Source organism: Archocentrus centrarchus, chromosome 3, assembly GCF_007364275.1.
Source record: "Archocentrus centrarchus isolate MPI-CPG fArcCen1 chromosome 3, fArcCen1, whole genome shotgun sequence".
In the NCBI taxonomy this organism is placed as follows: domain Eukaryota; kingdom Metazoa; phylum Chordata; class Actinopteri; order Cichliformes; family Cichlidae; genus Archocentrus; species Archocentrus centrarchus.
In genome coordinates, this window is record NC_044348.1 from 1755549 (window position 1) to 1781230 (window position 25682).

At 43.0% G+C, this 25682-nt stretch overlaps 1 protein-coding gene across 5 annotated transcripts in view; it reads left to right on the plus strand.

Annotated features, from left to right (window-relative positions):
* Positions 1 to 4568: 4568 nt before the first annotated feature.
* The window catches only part of LOC115800848 (C-myc promoter-binding protein-like), a 92910-nt gene continuing 71796 nt past the window's right edge, over positions 4569 to 25682 (plus strand). For all 5 annotated transcript variants that reach the window (XM_030758418.1, XM_030758427.1, XM_030758435.1 and 2 more), the window contains exon 1: positions 4569 to 4784. The gene's annotated coding sequence lies outside the window, so the exon portion shown is untranslated. The remainder of the gene's footprint in view (positions 4785 to 25682) is intronic.

The window sequence follows — 25682 nt, forward strand, 5'->3', positions numbered from 1 at the left end:
CACTTGAAATGTTCACAAGAGAGCCAATCAGGCTGCTTCTTTTTTGTAATGTTGGTGCACAATGTCAAGCAAAGGAGCAGAGGAGATGCTAGAGAAAATGTTTCATGGTAAGCTGGGGCTGTTTACAAGACATCAAAGCTTGAGGATTTCAAAAATGAGTTGACAACAGACAGAAGTACTAATGGCAGGAAAATTCTTAACTTTTGATTTCTTTTTTGTGGTCAGTGCTAACATAAAAAAAAACAAACAATGTAGTTTGTAATATTGAGAATAGTCAAAGGTCATAATATAAGTTACCTCACGTATAAAATATTGCTGATTGAAGAATGACTTCAGATTTTAATATATTCTATGACCTAGCAGTGGTACCATGCTAATGAGCTCTGTCTATTTTTATTTCTGTCATCAAACTCCAGAAGAGCAAGTAAAAGAAAAAACACCAGAAAAGGGACGGCAAAGAAATTGTTACATTTTTCCTGAATAAATACAACCGAAAGAAAACAGTTCATTGTCAGTGACATTTTTATAGCAGAATGACTTTAATTAAAGATCCAAGTTTTAAAAAAATCTACCTTTTAAGTGGGATGAGTTTTTATTTGGATTTTTGTACTCAGTGGACATGGACTCAAAATCTAAATGTTTATTCAGAATTTTAAAGAATGCTTTTTCAGGTAGATTGCAGCTTGTAAAATTTAAAAAGATCTAGGCTAAATGGGAAAAAAAAACCCCAAAAAAAACATTGTGGTAAATTATCCAGAATTTGTTTGACTCTCTGTACAAATTTTATTGAAATTTGAGTTTGTTTATATGTCAAAGTATATACGCCTCCTAAATTTATATCAAATGTTTATTTTGTTCTATTTATTTATTATAAATTTTATTTTTACTTGTTGGTTTTCATATAATTATACGTTGAGTTATCTTAAGAAAACTTTGGAAAAATAAAGGATGGGAAAAAAGAGGGCTCAGTCTGCCAACATGAGTTTAATGAAAAGTTTGATTCCTTTTTTTTTTTTTAAATTGTACAATTTTGCATGTTTTCCCCGTGTTTGTGTGGGTTTCCTCCCACAGTCCGAAGCCACGCAGTTACTGGGGTTAGGTTAATTGGCCAGTCTAAATTGCCCATAGGTGTGAATGGTTGTCTGTCTCTCTGTGTTAGCCCTGCGACAGGCTGGCGACCTACTGTATACAGGGTGTACTGTGCTTCTCACCCTATGTCAGCTGTGATAGGCTCCAGACCCCCCCCCCCCCCCCCACGACCCTGAACAGAATAAGCAGAAGAGAATGGATGGATGGAGATGTTGTAGCATTGAAACATTCAAAGATAAAACTTTGTCAAGCATCATCTTCTAGTAAAGGGAAGGGAAATGTGTCCGTAAAAACAGTTTGCCATGAAAGAAGAAATTTTAAAAAAGTCACAGAATTCATTAAATTTGATTTAACTATACTTGTGGACACTCTATTATATCTATAATTTTATGGTTTAAAACTTACTATAAGTTAACTATTTTTCATTCCTTGAAAATCAGTAGTAGTTATCACATTTTGCAGATAGAACCTTATAATTCCAAACAAAAAAGGAGTTTTTAGAATTAGAAGGTTCTATCTGCATTATACTTGTTCAAAAAAACAAAAGAAAAACATTTGCACATTTGATAGGATTTTGATATTACTGATTTAGAATACATATAGGGTGTGTTTCATAATCATGTGTGAACAAGACTTATTCCATGTGTACACACAGATAAATGTTACCAATTCACAGATAAATGTTACCAGTGCACAGATAAATGTTACCAGTGCACAGATAAATGTTACCAGTGCACAGATAATTGTTACCAATGCACAGATAAATGTTACCAGTGCACAAATAAATGTTACCAATGCACAGATAAATGTTACCAGTGCACAGATAATTGTTACCAATTTACAGATAAATGTTACCAGTGCACAGATAATTGTTACCAATGCACAGATAAATGTTACCAGTGCACAAATAAATGTTACCAATGCACAGATAAATGTTACCAGTGCACAGATAATTGTTACCAATGCACAGATAAATGTTACCAATTTACAGATAAATGTTACCAGTGCACAGATAATTGTTACCAGTGCACAGATAAATGTTATCAGTGCACGAATAAATGTTACCAATGCACAGATAAATGTTACCAGTGCATAGATAATTGTTATCAGTGCATATACAAATATTACCAGTGCACAGATAATTGTTACCAATGCACAGATAAATGTTACCAGTGCATAGATAAGTGTTATAAATGTATAGATAATTGTTACTAGTGCACACATAAATGTTACCAATGCTTAGTTACCAGTGCGCAGATAATTGTTACCAGTGCACAGATAATTGTTACCAGTGCACAGATAATTGTTACCAGTGCACAGATAAATGTTACCAGTGCACAGATAATTGTTACCAGTGCATAGACAAATGTTACCAGTGCACTAGCATAAAGTTTCATTACAAATGTATGTGAGCTTGGGGGCCCCCTGGTGGTGGTAGCCGCATATGTCGCCTATGCCTCAGTCCGGCTCAGTTCATGGCAAGGATCCCGACAGACTGTTTTACCTCATTCAAGAGTTTCTGACTCCTGCCGCTGTCTCCCATCTCCCAAACACTCAGAGCCGTTCAGAGGAAGGGGGAAGGTTGGGGGGGGGGGGGGGGGGGGGGGGGGGCATGTTGTGCCTTCAAAATAAGAGCACGCGAGTTAAAGATTTCAAAATCAAGTATTTTTCTCCTCTGCTGTGTAATTTTTGGTTGGGACAAATGCGCCTGTCTCCAATATTGGGGGGGACACGTCCCCTCCATCCCCCCCGGTTCCTACGCCTATGCCCAGGTGTTTAATGTCATTAAATTGTGTCTTCTCTCTCCCATATTGTGTGAAGAAGAAGAAGAAGAAGAAGAAGAAACAGCCTTTATTGTCCCACAGAGGGGAAATTTGGGTGTAACAGCAGCCGCAGTTATTATAAATATAAGTAAAAATATAATAATTCACACTATTAAGAAAAGAATATAAATATATATAAAATCAACAAACAAGATTAACCTTAATACTACTAATAATAACACTATATACAATGTACATGATGTGCCTGTGTGTTGAACCTTAACAGGCCGGACTATTTACAGTATATTATATATTACCCTACATTGTGTAGGTTATTGTGGTTTTTGTTGGGAGCAGTGATGATTATAAAGTCTTACAGCTGCTGGGAGGAAGGATCTACGGTAACGCTCCTTTGTGCATTTAGGATGCAGCAGTCTGTCACTGAAGGAGCTCTCCAGCTCAGCAACAGTTTCATGCATGGGATGGGAGACCTTGTCCATCAGTGATGTTATTTTGGTCAGAGTCCTTCTGTGCTCTGTCTCATCTCCCTGTGCTCTACTTTTCATTTCTCTTTCTCTCCACTCTCAGTTGATCGAGGCAGATAGCTGCCTAGGTCTGTCTCTGCCTGAGATTTCTTCCTGTTAAATGAGAGCTTTTCCTTCCCACCGTCACCTAGTGCTTGCCCATAGGACATCATGTCATTGTTGTGGTTTTCTCTCTAAGTTTTCTCTTGAGCTTTCATTATAAAGCAGGCAGTTGTTGCTGTGATTTGGTACTAATATATAAATAAACTTGGATTGAATATTGCCATTGCATGATAGTACAATCTGGCCATAGTTCAACTTCAGCTGATATCTCTTTAACACCATACACAGATGTTTCAGACACAGATTCAAAGCATTTTTCTTTCACTTCTGTTAATAGGTAATAGCTCGTGACTTTGAAAGGAAAGTGTTTAAACTATTTTATTCCTTAATAGGACACTCATTGAAATACTTTGAAATTAACATTTTCAACCTTAGAGCGTTATTGGAGGGCGTAACAAGACTTAATTCTTTTTGTGACATTTTTCAAGATGTTTCATGTACATGTAGAAAATCAAGGTAAATGAAGTTATCATATTTTGTTCCTTGCCCATAACCGATAAAAAAGAAAAACACATATATTTGAATAGGCATTTTAGAACATTATAACAGATTCATTACAACATCACTATTATCTATCACATTGTGACTTTATACAAAATTAGGCCAAGATCACATTCTTCAAGACCACATGCTTCCTAACCTCACTGAGGCGCAGGGTGGGCGTCATATATAAAGTGTGTGGAAATTACCAAAAATAATCACTTGCTCTATAAAGGGTTAATTTCAGTGATTTATAATAAGCACCTTTAAATACAGATTCCTTTTAGTACATCTTTATTATTATTATTATTATTATTATTATTATTATTATTATTGTCAAAGGTAATCTATTCAATACAGGGTTTTTAAGAAAAAAATCATATTTTTTACAGTGTGGTGTAATGCTGAGTCCACCTCTATTGAGACTGTTATTGTTATAGCGAGTCTCCAGGGAATGAGTGCAAGTCAATTAAATGTTCTACAAAGTGACAGAAGCACGAGGGGTGTGTGTGTATGTGTGTGTGTCGGCGTGTGTGTGAGTGTGAGTGGGGGGGTGGGGGCGGCGGATTCCCATCACAACCAAGATGGCGGCGGAGCGGACAGCCGGCTCGGCACAGTGAGTGACAGGAGAAACAGCCTCGCTCGGTTGGACAGCTAACGGTTAGACTCTGAGGGGGGAAAAATAAAATAACAACACCACCCGCGCCTGTCATCTCACCTCGTCAGTTCTGTAATGCAACAACGTCGGTAGACGACAGACACCGTCCGAAGTTGTGTGGAGGACTAATTTGACGTTCACAAGCGGGTAAGTGCGAAATGATGAACCGTTACAGTGACTGGCTGGCCGGCTGGCTGGTTCAGGGATTTACCGAACAGCTGCAGGCTGCTAACTTAGCGCTCGACCAAGCTGGAAATCCCTTATGCTAGCTCTGTTTCCTAACTCCTGTGTGTGTTTGTTGACATTTTTTCCCCTATTTTTATCTGTCAATAATGACAATTCACTCTTGCAGCTTTTGAACCACTATGACTCTGGTGCTTTCCTCGCTTCCCGACAGCTAGGTATGTGCCACAGGTTGTTTGCACTCAACGCCAAATTTGTGAACATTTTAATCACCGCGAACGAAACGTCAGTCAGGCGAAGCACGTTAAGCCTCAAAATGATCCGGTGATACGTCTGTTTTACCCCACGAGCGTGCGCTTCAGAGCTAAAAATAACCCCAAACACTACCCTGTCCGTGTGCACCCCGTTTCCCGAGGATATTTTAGGTTGTTAAGCTTTCTGTGAGAAAAAACAAACAAAAACCTCTCATTTAACCTTGCTGTTAGAAAGTGCTGGGAGAGTCATTTTAATGTGTTATGTCAAGGTTTTGCAGTCTGGACTGGGAGATCTGTCAGTGGTTTTCACTAAGCTCAGTGATGGCGAGAGAGTTCATCACCTGAAGAGTGATGAGAGTGTGCTAATGCAGGTTTGATGGGATTTGTCTGCTGTTAATGTGCAAATGCTTGCACATATTTCTGAATGAGAAATGCCGTCAGACACATAGAAGGAGTGTTGCTGGTGTAGTCTCTCAGACAGGAGCAGTGGAGACTGCCACTGGGTTTGACATTCTGGAGGTCTGCCCTTCCCAAAATTCCCTCTTACATCTTTTCAGTGTTTTTTCATAGCATGAGACGGACAAGTCTGGTCAAATCACACATGTGACAGAAAGACAGCAAAGCCTGTCATTTGAAAACCTCTGCTCCACATACCAGAAAGGCAACCTACACTGTAAACCCACATATCCTCTCTCTGCTCTGATACGTGACATTTTTCATGGGAAAATTTCATTGTTGTGCACGTCATTGATAGGATGTTTATATACCATCTTATTAGCTTGCTAGTTAGTTCTCAGAGGGCAGAAAGATGCCCTTTGTGGAATGCCAGGGAGGGAGCGAAGTCGTACTTTAAATGAAGGTGCTGTCGCCTGACAGAAAAGGCAAACAGCATGCACCAATTGCCTGGGTTGTTTGACTGAGCTGCAGGATTTACAATCAGTAAAAGGTGGAAAAAGGAGCAGGCTGCTAGACGGTGTCTGCTTAGCTGGAAATTCAGGTAACCCTGGATTGTCTCATCCTGACTTCAGGGTTAAAGCCCACTGTCTGTGTATAACTGACACACAGTGCTCTCTCTTGTGGCGGTGATGGTTGTAATACCCGAGGCACGGGGTTCATGTTATTCCTATCTTGTGTAATTCAGTGAAAACAAACAAAGTGAGGCAACAATCTGACTTGACAGAGCTGTCAGTGATAGAGTGTAGCTCTTTTCTTTTTTTGGCAGAGTGCAAGTCTGATAATGTAGCCTGTTTCAGATTGATCTTTTTCCTTTTTTTCTTTTAAATTTCCAACAATTTCTGTCTAAAACTATGTGTACCCCTGAAGATACACTATTGGCACTCTCACAGAGAAGTGTCTCTGGTGTTCACAGACTGTAAGGAGAATCATCTCTTTCCTGGAGTTATTTTGTGATGGAAACACAATGAAGTTGGAGGCTTTTAAGGATGTGCTACAGTAAAACTAAGGAATAAAAGGAATATCATCACCCAGAGTGAGGTTCTCCAAGTGAATGGGACAGCAGCTTCTCACCAGTGTTGATGCTGAACTAGAAGGGTTATTAATGAGCCCCCAAATTATCCTATAATTTTATACAGCTTTGACATGTTGGATTCATCTGTGGCTTACACAGTTGGGTGGAGTGATAGCGAGGGTGACTGCACAGAGACAGAGAAGGAGATGCTGAAAAGAAATAACAGTCAGGCTCTTGAAATTGTCCTCTCGTCCCCACGGTGAAGAAAGTCTTTCACTGTCATGCATGATCAGGAAAGATTTTACTGTCTTATGCAACAAAGACTTAAAAAAATATTAACCAATGGAAGGAATTCATCTGTTCTGTCCCAATGATTTTGTGGTTCTTCTTTTGTGGTTCTTCTTATATCTGGGATCCAGTTTTATTAGAAATGCACTGATTCCGATTCTTTTTATTATTATTTTGTTTGTACTTTCCCCTTTGTTATGGGGGAAAAAGATTCTCATGAATAACTGACCTAAAGATTTATCAATCACAAGTCGTCAGCCAGCGAGAATACCCTGGATAATCCACCTTTCTGAAACTTAGAATCACCAAAAATAAAAAAGTAGATTCAACATCTCATGCAGTATGACCAGAAATGTATGACTGAGCCCATAAAGTCATTGGGATAGTGTTGACAGAGGTCAAGTCCAAGGGATGCATTCCTGTAGACCTCTATAAGACTGGAAGTCTTTTCGATGACATGTACTATCAGGGTGCACAGTCTGTAACGTGCTGGTAAAGAAAACTTGCAACATGTGGCTGGTTTACCAAGCACAGGCTCTAGGTTAGCTCCATCCACCAGTCATCCAAAATGAGAATCTCCAGCATCCATGTACAGCTTTCCACTTTGGCTCAACACAACAAAAAAGGAAGGGGGCGCCATCTTTTGGCTCTAGTTTGCAGTTGTGTTTTGTTATTTATGGCTGAGTTGAATTCTTAAGAAGGCAGACAACAAAATATTAAAGGATAATGTCTTCAGCTTGATGCAAGGGAGCCAAAAGAAAACTCTACTGGAAAAGAAAGATGAGCAATTGAGGTGCACATTGAACAAGTAAGAGTAGGATTACATGTTCCCAGGGAATACCATCCACAAACACTAATTAGCTGTAAGCTCAGAGTCATTGTCTGCTGGGAAAAAAGGCAGGATGTGTCCTCAGTTGGTGGGTGGCATCTGGTTTTAGACAAAACTGAATTTGGGAGCTCATCTCATAGTCATCTGCCAGAACACAAAAACGTATTTTACTCAGTTTGGATGCTTGGCGCTTTTTCTCCATGGAAGGTTATCCAGCGAGTGGCTGTGTGTGTGAATTGACCTAATCAAGTTTCGGTACACTGAGAGGTCTCAAGAATTGATTGGAAAGCTGGAAAGGTGCTCAGACTGAAGGGGTGGATTGTGAAGTAACAAATAGCTACACGGGTGCTATTGCTTAAATTTCACACAAAAAAAAGTATAGAATTGAGAATATGAGTGGAAAAGCATAACAATAAAAAAACACAAAGTTATATGATTCTCTTTTTGTGAGATACTGCATATTTTTTGCCAATGTGAAAACTCCTATTTAATTAAATACATGGTGCCACATGAGAAAATTATCTGTTCTAACTGAAAGCTTAATGTAGTTTAGTCAGGACCACTAATGTTAAATTATTGGGCAGCATAGCTGTTCTGGGACCTTCCTACTCTTCCATATGCAGATGTAGAAAGCTGGAGACAGGAAGAGTAGCAGCAAGACTCACAGAACAGAGCAAGCATTCGTGGCAGCAGATATAACACTGATTAGGTAAAAGTAGCTGAGTTGGAGGTGGATTGCAAAGCTGCTTGCAGGTGCACAGCATCTCTGGGCAGGGTAAAGCAGCTTAAATAGTGTGGCCTATATGGGATTAGCCTGTTGGATGTATAGAATTAGCTGAGTCATCAGCTGATGTCGGCTGTCATTGAGATCAAATCAAAAAAAGGAAACAAGAAACAGCGAGACCGAAAAACAGTCCACAAAGCCACCATCAAAAGGACAAACAAAACAAAACAAAAAACAGTGAATCAGTTGCTAATGCCAAATAATTAAAAGATCACAGCAAAATCTGTATGTTCAGTTTTTGAGTTGGCTTCACAAGCACTGTAGACGAGCATGTTTTTTCCTGGGCTAATTCACATCAGAGTCAGATTTTTTTCTGCTCTGTTCCACTTTGAGTGAACTTATCCTTCAGGATTGAAGTAAAACTTTGCTGAGTGTAGGCTTGCCACAGTCAATGCCTGACCAATGAAGGCTGTAATTTTCTGATTCTCACATTGTTCTGCAGCCGCTGTGTGGTCTGCCGAGTTCACAAGGGTGCAGTATTCAGACCACTGGCTCTCAAAAACCCTAAAGACGTTACTAAAACAAGACTGCCAGACTCCACGGTTAAGAAGCTGAATAATAAAAGTTCAAAAATAAATTGAAAAAGAATGCAAACAAATGCATGAAGGCATTGAAGGCAAACTCAGAGCCTTAAGAATGCTTCTCTGCTAAATAGGGAATTAAAAGATCAGGCTGGGAGACAAGGCATGTTGGTAAGATCAGGTTTCCTGGAGACATGCTATTTAATTCCCACAAGGCTCTGCATTAGCACTTCCCTGTGATAATACTTTACACAGGGTGGTAACATCACACATACGACTAGAGTCAGGGACCAGTGATTCCAGTATTCATTTTGACATCTGTATATTAAAATATGACCTTGAAATTTAGTAAAGGTGAGAGATTTTTTTTTTCCTCCACCCTGCAGCTATTTTTTTCTTCTGTTACACTTCATGCTTAAATTGCAGCTCAGCTGTTAGCGTGTCACCAAGGTGGAGAGCAAAACCTGTCAATGAAAGATAAGGTGTGCAGGAGCTTCTGCAAATGGGTTCATCTGATAGCTTAGGCTCTATTGCTAAAATCAGACTGCAGTGTAATATTCAGTAAGTGGAACAGTGAGTGCAGAAAAAAAAGACAAGTCAGTCAGAACACCCCCCCCCCCCCCCCCCCCCCCCCCGAAAAACACTCGAAAAAGAGAGAATGTTCACTGGAACCATAATGTGGTTCATTGATTAGTGATTGACAGATGAAGTGGCTTGGTTAAATCTTCAGCAGTTCTTCAACTCTTTGCAGATATAGTGGTAAAAGCTCAAAAAAAATGATGAACTCTGTACATGTCTTGATGTTTTTCAAGCAAAAGGAGGTTTTGTTTCAAATTCTGTGTGATACTGTCTGCATACTGGCTTTATATAGTCTGTAATCGAAATCTACTCCTGATCATGAGAATAAAACACAATATAATTTCATGCACAGCTCTGTGTATGGACCAAGCAGCAACCTCTGGGGCTGGAAAACAAAGCCAGTGCAGAAGTGCCAAAACTTAATTTCTTCCAACTGCCACTTGAGGTTGGCTCCAAAAACAAATCATCCCTCATAGACTCACATGTTAAATATCCAACTGCAGCCATGAAAACAATACAAGCTACAGTACAAGTATTGCTCCCTTATTCACAACGAGTCCCCACAGCAGGTAGCTCTGCATGCTTGATTTGGCAGAGATTTTACCACCGTGCAATGCCATGGTCTGCGTCTGATTGGCAATGGCTTCATTCTTCAGCATGACAATGATCCCAGTCACACTGTCAATGCAGTAAAAGCAAACATGGATAGAAAAACACACAGTGGAACACTGTCAGCCATGGATTGGCCTCCTCAGAGCCCGGACCTCAATATTATTGAAGCAGTGCAAGAACAGAACAAAAGGCAGCCTCCAAAGAAGAGCTGTGAATGTCCTTTAAGAAGCCTGTAGAACTGAAGACTGCTAAAAGAAATGACCAGAAAGCTGCCAAAGAGAGTTCAGGCTGTGCTGAAGAGTAAAGGTGGTCATACCAAATATTCATTTTCAGGGTTTTTAGAATGACAGGTGGCTCAAGATTTTTGCACAGTATTGTCTTCAGTCTACGTATAGACCTGGTGCTACCACATTTCTATATCTTGCATCTCCAGTACCTGCATCACATATGAAACTATTAAAAAAAAAACATGTTCTCAGAAATTTAAGCCAGCCATAGTTCGAACTGCCGTTTGGTCAAGTGTTTTTGCCACATTACTTCTTTTGTTTGATTATCTATAATCAGATATTGAGGTTAATAGTATCAGCTGCCAGCAGGTAAAGTCTGTCACTGCTGCGTCTCATGCTGCTGCATCACCATCCATCATTGGTTGTGTTTAATCATCCATAACCAATACATCACTCATACCAGAGGGAGAGAGAGAGGTTGCCTTAAACTTTGCCTGCATTCAAAAACATCTTTTGAAATTTAGGTCAAGACTTTGTACAAAGTTTTTCCAGGTACTTGATATTCTCCCCAGTGCTTTTATACTGAAGCACCTTATATTGGCATTAGCAAATTCATGCTTGGTATAGATTAGTCCCAGCAGGGCCTAGATTGCTAACCTTGTCACAGTTATTTTGACTTTCTGCACCTTAATCCTTCACTTTGCATTATGAATGGTTACTTTATAGACATGTGTAAAGTATTTGTGACTAAAACATCTGCTTGACCATTCTTCTCCTGCTTTGACAAGTGCTTAATATGGAAGACTTAACTTGATGTCTAGAAGTAAGTGCTGTAGCCACAGCTACACCACTGCTGTCTTTGATGAATAAAACAGCACATTTTTACATTCTGTAGCCTTGATGCTTGTTTGAAGGGTACTCTTGTTGTGCACTTCTCAAAGCTGACATAGTTTTTTGTTGCGTTGTCTTTGTCATGATGGCCGGCAGAAAACGGACCCAGACGCAGAGGCAACAGTGAACGGTACAGAGTCTTTAATAGAAAATAATACTGACAGGGACAAGAGGGGTTAGTGAGGGCTTTCTGGCAAGTACGGAGAATTGGGCTCTCAACCTTAACGGTCAGGTCGGGGATGAGGCTGGCGAGTGAGTCAGGGCGAGGTGGTCCGAGGGGCAGGCAGGCAGGGGAAGACAGGAGGAGCTGGACCGGGTGAAGGGGTTCCGGTGTGGTGGTGAAAACGCCGATCACAGGTAGGAATCCAGAGCCGGGAAGCGAGGGCTGGTTCACTCGGGAGGATCACACGAAGAGCAGAACAACAATCTGGCGATGAGTCAGCGTCTCAGCCCCTCCTATATACTCCTAACCTTGATGAGTAACCGGGAACAGCTGCCTTCCCCAATGAACCACCTGGAAGACAGAAAACACTCCCAACAACATGGCCCGCCCCGACTCCTGACAGCACCCCCCCCTCAACGGACGCCACTCGGCGGCCGCCCGGGCCCCCCAGGACGACGCCGGTAGAAGTCAGCGAGGAGAGATGGATCCAGAATGAACGAGCGGGGAATCCATGACCGCTCCTCCGGGCCATAACCGGCCCAGTCCACCAAATACTGGAAGCCCCGCCCCCGGCGACGCACATCCAGCACCTGCCGGACCGTGAAGACTGGGTCCCCATCCACAAACCGGGCGGGAGGCGGGGGAACGGCAGGAGGGCACAGAGGACTAGAGGACACCGGCCGCACTTGGGACACGTGGAATGTCGGGTGCACCCGCAAGGAGGGGGGCAGCTGGAGGCGAACTGCAGACCGGTTGATGACCCTGTCCACCTTAAAGGGGCCGAGAAATCGGGGTGCCAGTTTCCGAGTAGCGGCCTTTAAAGGAATGTCCCGCGAAGACAGCCAAACCTTCTGACCCACTTGATACCTGGGCGCCGGGGCGCGCCGGCGGTCCGCAATGCGGCGGTTTTGGTCAGCCGTACGGAGGAGGGCCGTTCTAGCCTTCCGCCACACCCGATGACAGCGGCGGAGGTGGAGTTGGACAGAAGGCACACTGAGCTCGCTCTCCTGTGAGGGAAACAGAGGGGGTTGGTAGCCTAATGATGCCTCAAATGGAGAAAATCCCGTGGCAGAGGAGGTGTGGGTGTTGTGTGCGTATTCAATCCAGGGAAGATGAGTGCTCCAGGATGTAGGTTCAGAGGCAGTGACGCAACGAAGCGCTGCCTCCAGCTCCTGATTAACGCGCTCAGTTTGGCCATTTGTCTGTGGGTGATGGCCGGAGGAAAGGCTGGCTGAAGCTCCTAGTGCCTTACAAAATGCCTTCCACACTTGGGAAGAGAACTGTGGCCCTCGGTCTGACACAATATCTACTGGTATGCCGTGTAGACGAAAAACATGGTTGACAACTAACTGCGCTGTCTCCAGTGCTGTAGGTAGTTTAGGCAAGGGAATAAAATGGGCCGCTTTTGAGAACCGGTCAATGACAGTGAGAATCACTGTGTTGCCTGCTGAGGGTGGAAGCCCGGTGACAAAGTCTAGTGCAATATGGGACCAGGGCCGGCCCGGAACGGGGAGAGGATGAAGGTAACCAGACGAGGGTTGAGTTCTCGACTTACTGCTGGCACAGATGGAGCAAGACAACACATATGCCCGAGCATCTCTTTCAAGAGAGGGCCACCAAAACAGTCTCCTAAGCTGAGAGATGGTACGACTTACACCAGGATGGCAAGAAAACCGGGCGGTGTGGACCCAGTGTATTACCTTAGAACGGGCAGACTGTGGCACATAGAGCCGGCCCGGAGGCCCAGTTCCTGGATCCGGTTCCCCTTCTTGTGCCTGGTGGATAAGGTTCTCGATCTCCCAGGTGAGTGTCCCGACCACACATGAGGGGGGTAGAATGGGCTCGGGCACCGAAGGGCTGGAGTCTGTGGAAAATTGACGGGAGAGAGCGTCAGGTTTAGCATTGCGAGAACCAGGACGGTATGAGAGCAAGAAATTGAACCTCCCTAAAAACAACTGCCACCGGGCCTGTCTAGCATTCAGTCTTTTTGCCGTTCGGAGGTAAGTTAGATTTTGGTGATCCGTCCAAATTATAAAAGGGTGCACAGCTCCTTCCAATAGGTGTCTCCACTGTTCCAGTGCCAACTTAATAGCCAGTAACTCACGGTTGCCAACGTCGTAGTTTCTCTCAGCTGGAGTTAAGCGTTTGGAGAAAAAGGCACAAGGGTGCAGCTTACCCCCAGGGTCTGCACGTTGAGAGAGGACAGCACCCACTCCTGATTCAGATGCGTCCACCTCAACGATGAACTGTTTGTCGGGGTCAGGGTGAACAAGCACTGGTGCAGAGCAAAATCTCTCCTTCAAACACTGAAAGGCCCGGTCAGCCTCATGAGTCCACACAAAGGGCCTGGAAACAGAGGTGAGAGAAGTTAGAGGCAGCGCAGTCTGGCTGTAATTGCGGATGAACCGTCGATAGAAGTTAGCAAAGCCCAGAAAGCGTTGCAACTCCTTTCTAGAGGTGGGTGTAGGCCACTCTACTACAGCTTTGACCTTGGTTGGATCTGTCTTTATTTGTCCCTCCTCAATGATGTAGCCCAGAAAGGCTATGCTGTTAGTGTCAAACTCACATTTCTCTGCCTTGACGAATAGTTTGTTTTCAAGGAGGCGCTGAAGCACCTGCCGCACATGCCCGCGGTGTTCCTCGAGGTTCCTGGAGAAAATCAGGATGTCATCCAAATAAACAAAAACAAACTTGTTCAAGAAATCCCGCAGCACATCATTAACCAACGCCTGGAACACTGCTGGTGCATTTGTCAGTCCAAAAGGCATTACTAAATATTCGAAGTGTCCTAGTGGAGTGTTAAATGCGGTCTTCCATTCATCCCCCTCCCTAATTCGGACTAAATGGTATGCATTACGCAGGTCCAACTTAGTAAACACTGTAGCATGATGAAGAGGGTCAAAGGCCGAGTTCAATAGAGGGAGAGGATACTTGTTCTTTATGGTGATGAGATTCAGGCCCCTATAATCTATGCAAGGTCTTAGTGTCTTATCCTTCTTGTCCACAAAGAAAAACCCCGCCCCAAGAGGGGACGAGGAGGGACGGATGATACCAGCACTTAGGGAGTCTTTAATGTAACTTTCCATGGCCTGCCGCTCAGGCCCGGAGAGCTGATAAAGCCGACTGGAAGGAAGAGGTGCTCCAGGGAGAAGGTCAATAGCACAGTCGTAAGGACGGTGAGGGGGGAGCGACAGTGCACGGGCCTTGCTAAACACAGGGGCGAGATCGTGATAAACCGGGGGCACTGAGGCTAAATCTGGTACAGTGGTCTCCTGCGTAGGTTGAATGGGAGAGTCGGGGGAAATGGCTGACTCTAAACAATGAGAGGAACAAAAGGGGCTCCAACTCAAGACTCTTCGCTGTTGCCAATCAATATGGGGATTGTGGGAAGCGAACCAGGGGTAACCTAAGATTAGAGGGTTTTGGGGGGAGTCAAAAACAAAAAACTGGATAGATTCTCTGTGGTTGCCAGAAAGCGTGAGAGGAATGGGGACAGTTTGGCGAGCAATGGAGGAGAGCTTAAGACCGTTTAAAGCAATGACCGATACAGGCTGATCGAGGAGAACTGTGGGGATATCTAGCTGCTTAACTACTTGAGAGTCCAACAGATTTTGCTCAGCACCGGTGTCTAACAACGCTAACAAAGGCAGATCCGCATGGTTGAAACTAAGGGTGGCCTTAAGCTGCATGCGGGGGAACGTCGTCATAGACTGCACACCACCCGCCAATATCCCCGTGACTATTGGCGGGCCCTGTCTTTTGGCCGCACAGGACAGGTTGCCACAAAATGGCCCGGTGAACCACAATAAATACAGAGCCGCGCTGACAGCCTGCGTTGCCGTTCCTCTGGGGTTAATTTAGCCCGGCCTAGCTGCATGGGTTCCCCAGCCGGTTCCTCCGGGAGGAGTGGCATCCCCTCCACCGCGGAACAGGAGGCGGTAACGCGGGGCGAATCCGACAGGGAAACCCGGGAGCGTGGTGATCGTGTCTTGTAGCCGCGTTCCCGCGCGCGTTCCCGCAAGCGGTTGTCTATTCTTATCGCAAGTGCGATCAGCTCCTCTAATGTGGCGGGCTCATCGCGAGTAGCCAATTCATCCTTAATGGGACTAGCCAAGGCTTGGTAAAACGCTCCCTTTAGGGGTCTTGTGTCCCACCCGGACTCAGCGGCCAAAACGCGGAAGTCAATGGAAAACTCCGCCACAGACTTATCTCCCTGGCGGAGTGCAAAAAGCCGACGAGCAATCTCATCCTCCCGAAGAGGATGATCAAAAACTGCCTTAAAGGCACTGATGAAGTTATCAAATGAAATAGATTCAACAGGATTAGCAGAGAGATACGCACGCGCCCAGGTTAAAGCGCGATCACGCAACAAACTCACAAGATGCAAAATCTTACCGTAATCATTGGCAAACCGCCCCGGAGCGCCTTTAAACAGAAGAGAACATTGCAAAAGGAAATCCTGACAGCGACCTAACTCCCCCCGGAAAGGCTCTGGGTTGGGAGAGGAGAAGTCGCGAACCGCCTCAGCCGCCACTGCTACCGAAGACGCGGGAGATGGGGGTGGAGCAACCGGTGGCGCAGCCCCGGCTGCTAAAGGGGTTTCAGGTGTGAGTGAAAGCCGTGTCAGGATGTTTTGTAGAGACATATCTAATTGCTGTAGGTGACGAGAAACTTGCCCGGTCTGTTGTACCAAAACTGATAGAGCCTGATCATGTTCACCTAGGATCGCACCCTGGCGCGTGATCGCTGTGTGGAGGACTGTTACGTCTGCTGGGTCCACGGTTTGGCCAGATTGTTCTGTCATGATGGCCGGCAGAAAACGGACCCAGACGCAGAGGCAACAGTGAACGGTACAGAGTCTTTAATAGAAAATAATACTGACAGGGACAAGAGGGGTTAGTGAGGGCTTTCTGGCAAGTACGGAGAATTGGGCTCTCAACCTTAACGGTCAGGTCGGGGATGAGGCTGGCGAGTGAGTCAGGGCGAGGTGGTCCGAGGGGCAGGCAGGCAGGGGAAGACAGGAGGAGCTGGACCGGGTGAAGGGGTTCCGGTGTGGTGGTGAAAACGCCGATCACAGGTAGGAATCCAGAGCCGGGAAGCGAGGGCTGGTTCACTCGGGAGGATCACACGAAGAGCAGAACAACAATCTGGCGATGAGTCAGCGTCTCAGCCCCTCCTATATACTCCTAACCTTGATGAGTAACCGGGAACAGCTGCCTTCCCCAATGAACCACCTGGAAGACAGAAAACACTCCCAACAACATGGCCCGCCCCGACTCCTGACAGTCTTATTAATAGCAGGTGCAGGAAATCCCATCTTTGTTATTTATGAGGCGAAAATGGTGCTGCTGTAAGCATTAAAATGAAAGTAAATAGAGAAGATTTAAGGTGAAAGTTTCTGTGGTTTAAGATGCCGCTTCCCCAGTGTGCTTTTCTTTACTTAACAAACCTGTAAATGTACGGTAGTCAGTGTCAGCCAACCTTTGACATGCTCTTGAAATGAAAACAGAACAGCATCAGCACACACATAACATTTAGGTTAACTGTGCCAAAAAAAAGGATCTACAATAAGTCATTTCTCTGAGATCATAACATGCAAAACAAAAATTGGTGTTTCAAATTAAGACTCCCGTATTGAATCTGCTCCTGAGGCCTCCTGCTTTAAACCTTTTTTGATTTCAAAATTGGGATTGCAATTGATTTTGATCAGAATTGCCAGGTGTGATATAACTAACTGAAATTATACAATAATTACAGTAATACACATTTTTAGTAATTTATTAATGAATCTTGTGGGACTGGTTGGAATCGCACAGCACCGCATACAGCTGTGAGGTGATCGTTGTGGATTCTTATGGCTATCTGAAGGGTATCTGCAGGATTTGAATTGCATCTTGTCTCCTTGAAAAAAAGGCTTAAGAAAGTAGTAAGGTGCCTACACAAAGGGAGAAACTAGCAGCAATGTAGAGAGCAGAGACCATGGATTCAGCCGCTTGTAGTGATGACATGCGAAATAACTGCTGCAATAGCTATGCAATCTTTACAAGCATAGAGTTAAACTACTCTCAGCTTTAAGGCGAGTGATTGAACAAATAAGAACCAAGGATACTGTTGATTCACATATGATGTAAAAAAAAAAAAATTCCTATGCAAACATATCCTGAAATGTCTACTGTAGCAACCATATGTTCATATGTGAATGGGGAGAAAACTCGAAATTTCGAGCTATGGATAGCAAAAAAATAAATAAAATTTCAGTGGCAGAAACAAGCGTCTATCCTTCCGTCTGATTTGCTATCATGAATTCATGCTTTGGCTGGTTGGACTGTCAAACGTTATTAAATCTGTTCAACTCAATCCAACTTAGTGAACCCATAATGTAATAACCCCCTTTGTGTCCAGTGTAAATTTGAATATACAGTAAAATGCCCGTGTATAGTAAATCTAGTTGTCCTTTCCAGATGAGCTGTAAACATGTTCCAGGCGCAAAAGAAGAATTTAAACTCCACCATCTGCCTCGCTCTTTATTAGCACGTACCTGCTAAAATGTGTCTGAATCTTTGTTTTTGTAATTTTGTTCATCTTTCTTTTGTATGCGTCAAAATAAGGTGGCTGTCTGGATGTTTAACTAAATGATGCCTCGTTGGCTAATGCTGACTTTATTAATCTCTGAGGGAAAATTTGTTTGCTGTGAGTAAGAAAAAAAAAAAACACACACTGCTGTTTAAAAATGCACATTAACACACAAATAACCAAACTGACAAATTCTCCCCTGTCTAATTAACAACGCACTGTGCTGAAGAAGGTTAATGGATCCCAACTATCTGCTATGCGTAATGTCTCCTCTACACACACACACACACACACACACACACACACACACACACACACACACACACACACACACACACACTCACTCACTTAGTCTAATTGCAGTTAAAGTGCATGTTCAGTGCTAGCTGTTTGGTAATTACAGTGACAGTGATTCCAGGAAGAACGTGGTTATCTTCCAGTGTGGACAGTAGCAGATACATTTTGGAAAAACTTTTACTGATAGTTCTTGAGATGATTTAGTTATTCATTTATCTGTGGGGATATGGTTCCATATTAGTTTTGGTGTTTTGTATTCGTTTGATTGTTCTGGGAGCATTTCTAATATGAAGGAATGTCAGGATCAGCGTTTCACTCAGGGGTTTCACAGATGTTTTCAGAGAAACGTGAAACAGCTCATGTTGAGATTCTCTGTGGCTGGTCGAGAAGGTTAAGTAACAAGTAAGGTACAGAGATTACAGTTTAGATGGAAAACTTTTATTTCTCACACAGGTTATCTTTCCTCCTCCATGTTACATGACCTGAATGGCAGAGTGAATGGCAAACGCCCACCCTTTGGACTAACTAGAAGCAGATGCTTGACTTCCTACTGGCTTGTGTTTATGTTCTCAAGCACATTCCTTTTCACCTCCTCCACGTGTCTGCCCTGCTGTGGCTGTCTGCGCTGGATGTCTATACAGCTGGAGCTGAATGCAGAGGCTGGCCCGTTGGAGCCTCAATTGAAAGTCCCTTTGGGGAGTTTTATTGCAGTCAGGACAGCTGGAAATCATTCCTCTGTCACGTTGACTTAAACTAAACCCTTGTGCAAGGCCTGTTGGGTCTGGACATCTTATCGAACTCCTCCCAGAACTCCTATTGTGATCATAAGTCAGCGAGATTGGGCTGGGAAGCGTTGTCTATGGCTCTGGCATAAGGTCGGTCATGTGGCGAAGTTTGAATGTTCTCAGCCTGTGGTGCTTTTCTCTGATTCCGTGTCTGTGATTACTGTGACGAATCGGACAGAACCACAAAACCCAGATAATCTTCCTTAAACTGTCACAATACAGAATACCTTTAAAACAAGTTAACCACGTCATTTGAGGTGCTCTGCATTTAAATACAGAGTTTTACAAAGACAAATAGCCAGCAAAGTCTTGGGAGAAAGCAAGCCACGAGGCATTTGTGATAAATGAACCAATGTCATATATATAATTCAGGTCTAAAAAGTCACAGCTTTTTATGCTAGGTGGAATTACTTGGGCTTCTCTCTCTGGGCGTTTACCTCAAGACCAAGTCAAGCCTTCCAGGTCAGTCTGCCAGGGGCAAAGTAGGGTGGCCAGAAAATTAATATATTTGGATTAGACCATTTAAATAGTGATGCAGTTTTTCATCCCTATGCATCAGTCACTTAGTGAGTTACAGCACTGCGTCTTTTGGATGCAGCTCTTGGGAGGAAATCCAGTGATGATCTGTGCATAAAAAAAATCCACAGGCTTATACAGTAAACAAGTGTTTTGTGCTGTTATGTCTTCTCAGCACTTTAAAGCATCAGTATTTACTGTCAGGAAAAAAGTCTGTTTTTGCTAAAAATTGGAAGGCTGTAAGGAAAGTGAAGTTCATTTTAAAATATTTTGTTTTCTGGGTTTCACGTCATTGCAGCATAATGTTAAAATGTTTCATACTGTCATAGATCCTTGCAGTCACAATTCTCTGATGGCTTCATGAAAACAGGAACTAAAGAAATAAAGAAATGATTTTTCATTCCATCACCTGCATTTCCATTGCTGCAAACTTCTTCTATTCTTAAAATATAGGGCAGGCAAGGAAAACAATTGAGGCTGATTTCAGTGGGCGTCCACAATTGTCCCACATATGCACTGCATATAGATATAATTCTTATGTAACGTGTGCTGTGATGTACCACGATACTGCTGCTTTGGCTTGTATTTTTAGCAGACTGACAGCAAGGCAAGGATGAGTGTCATTCTTTGGCCCGTCATGTGGCTCTGTAGTCAGTCTAACAGAGAGGTGACACTGCAGAGTTCTCTGCTTTGCACCCATGTGACTGAAATAAATTAGGTCAGCATCTTTTTTTCTGTTACAAGTGTGAAGTTAACTGTACTTACTGTGTGATCCATGAAACAATACCCAAGTCTGGTTTATGTCAGCTGAGTCTCATGCAAAATCCTCCTGGGTCAATAAAACAGCAGTGATACGTAAGTAACAGGATAGCTGCTGGACTGGGTGACACCCTGTGCTCCTCCACCCTCTGTTATACACAGTGCATAGGTTTGTATTGTTGCTCTGCAGTGAAGAAAATCATATGCATATGGAGCGTATTAGTTTCTGCTTGCCATTTTTGCCTGTGAAATACAGCATGTACTTACTGTACATTTATATAGCACCTTTCCAGTCTAACTGACCGCTCTTGGTGCTTTAGACTGCATACTTTTAACCATGCATTCATATAGTGCTTTATTGTATTGTGCTTCATCTGCCTCACATGCAAGACCAATTTAGAATGACCAGTTACCCTAAGATGCATGTCTTTGGACTGTGGGAGGAATCTGGAGCACTTGGGGAAACCCACACAGGCACAGGGAGAACATTCCAGCTCCACACAGAAAGGCCCCAGTCAGGGTTTGAACCAGCCACTTTCTGTCTGTGAGCCAACAGTGCTAACGACCATGCAGCCCAAATGTATGTCCAAAAAGTTTGGATACTGCTTTCCTGAATTTGGCCTTTACCCTCTTGAAGATCTTCTCCTTACCATTCTCAGTGCCCTGGAAACACTTGGATCACCCTGTGGAAATCCCATTCTGAACATTTTGTGTCAAAATGGCGACCCTTATACTTGAATGTCATTTTGGGCAAGATTATGAAGTTGCAGGGACCAAGATTTGGTGAATCGTGTGGGTGTTCAGCGTTTCGGTGTTACTGTGAGAGGGCGCACGATGGCATGTGCCATAGTTTGGCTTGCTTATCTACTGTTCCAGAATCTGCAAGATGTTACACAAGAACTCATGATTGATAGTTTGACACTTTGGGGTTAATGGTGCACAGTCCTGTGAATGTCAAAGAAAACAGCAAGCACACTCATGGTCCCACTTCTGACCTTCTTCATACTTAGAGACTGTGGGTTGTAGAGGTGATGGGGCTTTCAACACCAGTGATGTGAAAGTTGTGTCAATTTGACACAATGACATCCTGAAGAAGATGACATTTTCAAACAGGGAGTTAACTTCACCCCAGTACTGCATACTTACACACACACTGTACGCTTATGCACATAACTTCATATTTGGCTCACGTCTTAAGTCTGTCTGGCACCCCGTCAGCCTTTCCACACATATGCACACTCACACTTTTAAAGGCAGAGAGAGTTGTGGCACCTCAAAGTGCAATAGAAATGTGTATTTATGTCCCACTGCAGGTTTTATTTTCAGGCAGTAAACTGCAGGGTTGAAAAATAAGATCAATGCATAACTGCCAAACACTGTTTATAATAATTAAAAAAAAAAGGTATTTTGAGGCTGTGCAGTAACAATTTAAACCATTTATTTAAAGGTTTCAGTGTTGCAGCAGTTTTGTCCTGCTTTGTTTTGCATTTTGTGTAGTTTACATTGTCATCAGTTCCCAAGTAAATGTTTCTGAAAGAAAAGTGAGCACATGTTCCACATCCTGTCCTGAGTGTTTCACCAATGTGTTGTAATGTGAGTGTCCCAGGAACATTTATGAGCCTGCTCTGTGTGTTGGGCAGGAAGTTGAACGCAGGCTGTGGTCTTGGACTCAGGATGCAGTGCAGATGTGTGGCCCTCGGAGCTCCTTTGGGCACTCTTTGTTTAACCTGTTCTGTTCCTGTTGATAACCACTGTATCAAAGCAAATAGAACCGAACAGTCCTGATGCTGTCTAAGTAATGGAAGGACCACCTTCTGCCTTTGGCCAGACATCATTTGGCACAGAACACCAGCTCTGCATGCTGCGACTGCCTTCTTGTTTGTTTCCAACAGCGAGAAAACAAGGAGGTATGATGCATTTGTAATTCGAGTGTAAGAGCCAGAACACAGTGAACCAGCGTTTTCTCACCATCTGTCAATAGCTGGAAGTGACAACCAAAGAAAGAAATTCACATCGGTCTTTGTTTGCAAATAAGCTTTGCTCATTGACCCTACAAAGATCATTTTATTATGCCAGTAAACACCCAGCTTTTCGCCACCAAATGTTGTGCCCATAACAGCTAATTTAAGACAGAACTACTCATTAGACTAAAAATCCTGCTCCATCTGCTTTCACTCTCCAAACTTTCACTCCAAATGATTTGATATCAAAAAAATAATTAGGTTGTTTTTATGTCTGTGGGGTTTTTTTTCCTGTCAGGACAGCATCATGTGTCACAATGAAATGCTTTGTGCAGATGTAAGATAGTCATTGAGGCCAGCACAGGGAAAGATTTTATCACTTTAATCTCTTCTTGACTCTCATGATGAGGTGAATAAAAACAGGCCCTCACGCTGGTTTATGTAGCTTTAATGGCAGCTGGAGTATTGCTCACGTAGCATCACATAGACTAGAGCTGGCAGCTTTTTCACCTTTCCCCTGAGCCAGTGCATTTATACTAGCTAACACGCCCTGCTAATTAAACCTCCCTTCCCACACCCTCTTACTGCATATGGTTGGAATCACAAGCCTTGTCCAGTTGAATTATTCACAATTAAATTGAGCGAAAACTCTTGGATTACACAATCTGGTTGCAATGAGATGCAGTCTGGTTGCAATGAGATGGTGAGGAGTAGTCCCTGATTGGGTTGCCAGGTCAGGGAAACTTTTTTACAAAAATGAAACGGCTTTCACATCCTCTGTTTGTCAACTGTGCAGAAATAGGTTTTATATGTAAACCTTACAAAAAACTGTGAATCTGCTCCCATTTCTCACACCTCCTGATTGCAGCTGTCATGAACCCAGTCTATACAACTTACTAGGAGAAAACTAAGACTGCTGGTAAAGGTACAGTTTTATATTGACCTGCATAGATGAACTTGTGCCACTGAGGGAGGGGGAGACTTTACACAACCACAGTCTATGTCTACCAAAAAAAAATCAGTCTAATACTGCAGGTTTCTTACTAGTACATTACAGCCTGTGGTGCACTGGGTCTAAGTTGACTCCACTGCAGTCCTGAGCACCGTGATTATTTTTCTTTTGACAAAAGCTGCAACTGTTAAGTTAGATCATGTGTCTTACTAGGCAGTTGTTCTTGTTACCATTTTTACCTTTTAACTGTAAAGCAGGTAAAAATGGAATAAAGAAACATGCAAATTTGAGCTTTAACTATTTATATATTTATACACAAAAATACACACACAAATTGCTTTTTCTTAATGGTAGAAGTTGGAAATAAAATCAGCTGTGTCTCTTTCTGTCTTCCCGATCTCTTGTCGCGTGTGTAAAGCTGCACACACACGCAGCTCAGCGCCACCGCACGCTACACAGTAAACCTCACAGTGGATCGGCAGCACTACATGAATCGAAAGCCCAACTTTTCCTGGGGAAACCCTGTAATGTCAAGCAACTTTAGCAAGGTAGTTTTAGTTAGCATTTATTGGAAAATGTACAGTACCAGCTTGGACACACTCACCCATTCAAATGAATACAGCCACATCAGGTTAGTGCTTAATGGCTCAGTCACACTACAGTAAATGTAGGATAGCAACCTCCTTGTGACTAGGAAATGTTAGTGGCTGCCCGGTTATTAAATTGAATTTTTTTGTATTTAGAGACCAGTTGCCTCTGGATGACCACTTTCGACTGAAAGGTGGTAGCACAGGTTGCCTGGTGGGAGGTAGCCTATCTCTAGTGATCTGACTTGGACTGACTTCAGTCACTCTTGGAAAAGGTTTGCACCTATTTGTGATCTAATTTATAAACACTGACAGATTGTCAGCATATTGCAATGAATTGAGTCGGTCCACACTGATGAGTGAAACTATATGAATTATATGAATTTCTGTTTATGTAGAAGGCAGCAGATTTGCCACAGATTTGCATTCACGGTATTGTCACAAACAGATTGCACGTATTTAACAACTTTAACCCGTTCAATTGCAGACTGATAGCAGACTGACTCTGTCTTATTGCCATTTTATCACAATCCTGATACACCAAAGTCATTCTGAGTACGGCAACTGACCCAGTCACTGTCTTTGGAATGACTATTTGAAAGTCTGTGACATCTCAAGTTCATTGCATATAGTTGCAATAATTTTGGACCTGCTGTGGTATCCAACCACTCTTTTCTCTAGTGTGACTGTAGCATAAGGCAGCAATGTTAGCAGACTAAAAATATACTCTGGTATATTTTTAACAGCAAACAATTTTTTGGGAAGAAAATAAGCACCCTGCTTAAGGCAGGACACAGTGAGTGGTGTAAAGTGTGGCATATGATGCACATATCAGTTATCATTGCATCTGTCAATCAAATTGTTCCACAGGGGAAGATAATACACTTAATGAGCCAGTCAAAAAGGCATAAAAACCTTAGGTTTTAAAACAATGTAGCAATATATGATAATTAAAATGAAACTTTTAGATAACGTAGATATGCCATAGTCTCACCTCACTCCAGTAAGTCTCTTCGTCTTTGTCCAAATTCAGATGTAGATTTTTTTCTCTCTCTCTTGGACTTCAGTGACTCGGATTCCTTTGTTTGTTTGTTTCTTCTTTTTGTTTTTTTCCTGGGCACAGTGGTCGTGACATAGCAAACAATCAAGTACAGAGCTGGATCAAAGTAACACAGTGTTTAAGGATCATAATTTTCTGGAACAGAACATTTCGCATGTTGTTTGGACATTCACCCTACGAGCTGCTGCTGGCTTAAGACAGTCACATCTGCAGCTCGTGACGTGGCTGTTTCGGGTTTGAGTGGTGGTAAACACTCCTTAATTTGCCAATTGCAGAGGGTATCTTCTTCATCTTTAATAAAAGTTAAGTTTTTATCTTTTATTTATTTTTTTGATAGTTACATCCAGGGCACTTCTTTAGTTTGCTCACCCATATCAGTGTCCCTTTCAGGCTGTGCTGCTTCTGTAAATGTAGATGTTACTGAGTCTGAGCATGCCCTCCTAGGCTAGATTAAGAAAACTATTGGTTGGCTTTTTATCACTCAGGCTTAATAGGCTTTGTAATATCACAAAGCTTGTAAGCTCAGGTTTATATGTGGGGGCAGTCTGTAATTAAGGGAGAATGTTAAGTGTGGAGAAACACTTCAGTGCTGCTTCTTCAAAATGCACGCTCAGGTCTGTGTAGTCAGCCAGGGTTTCACTCTTTAGAATTAGACTAAGGTTCAAAAACCTCATCACCAAAAATGTTATGCCCTTATCACAGCAATGTGTGTCCTTGAGCCAGGACGCTGAACCTTCTGCTGATTGCATGACCTGG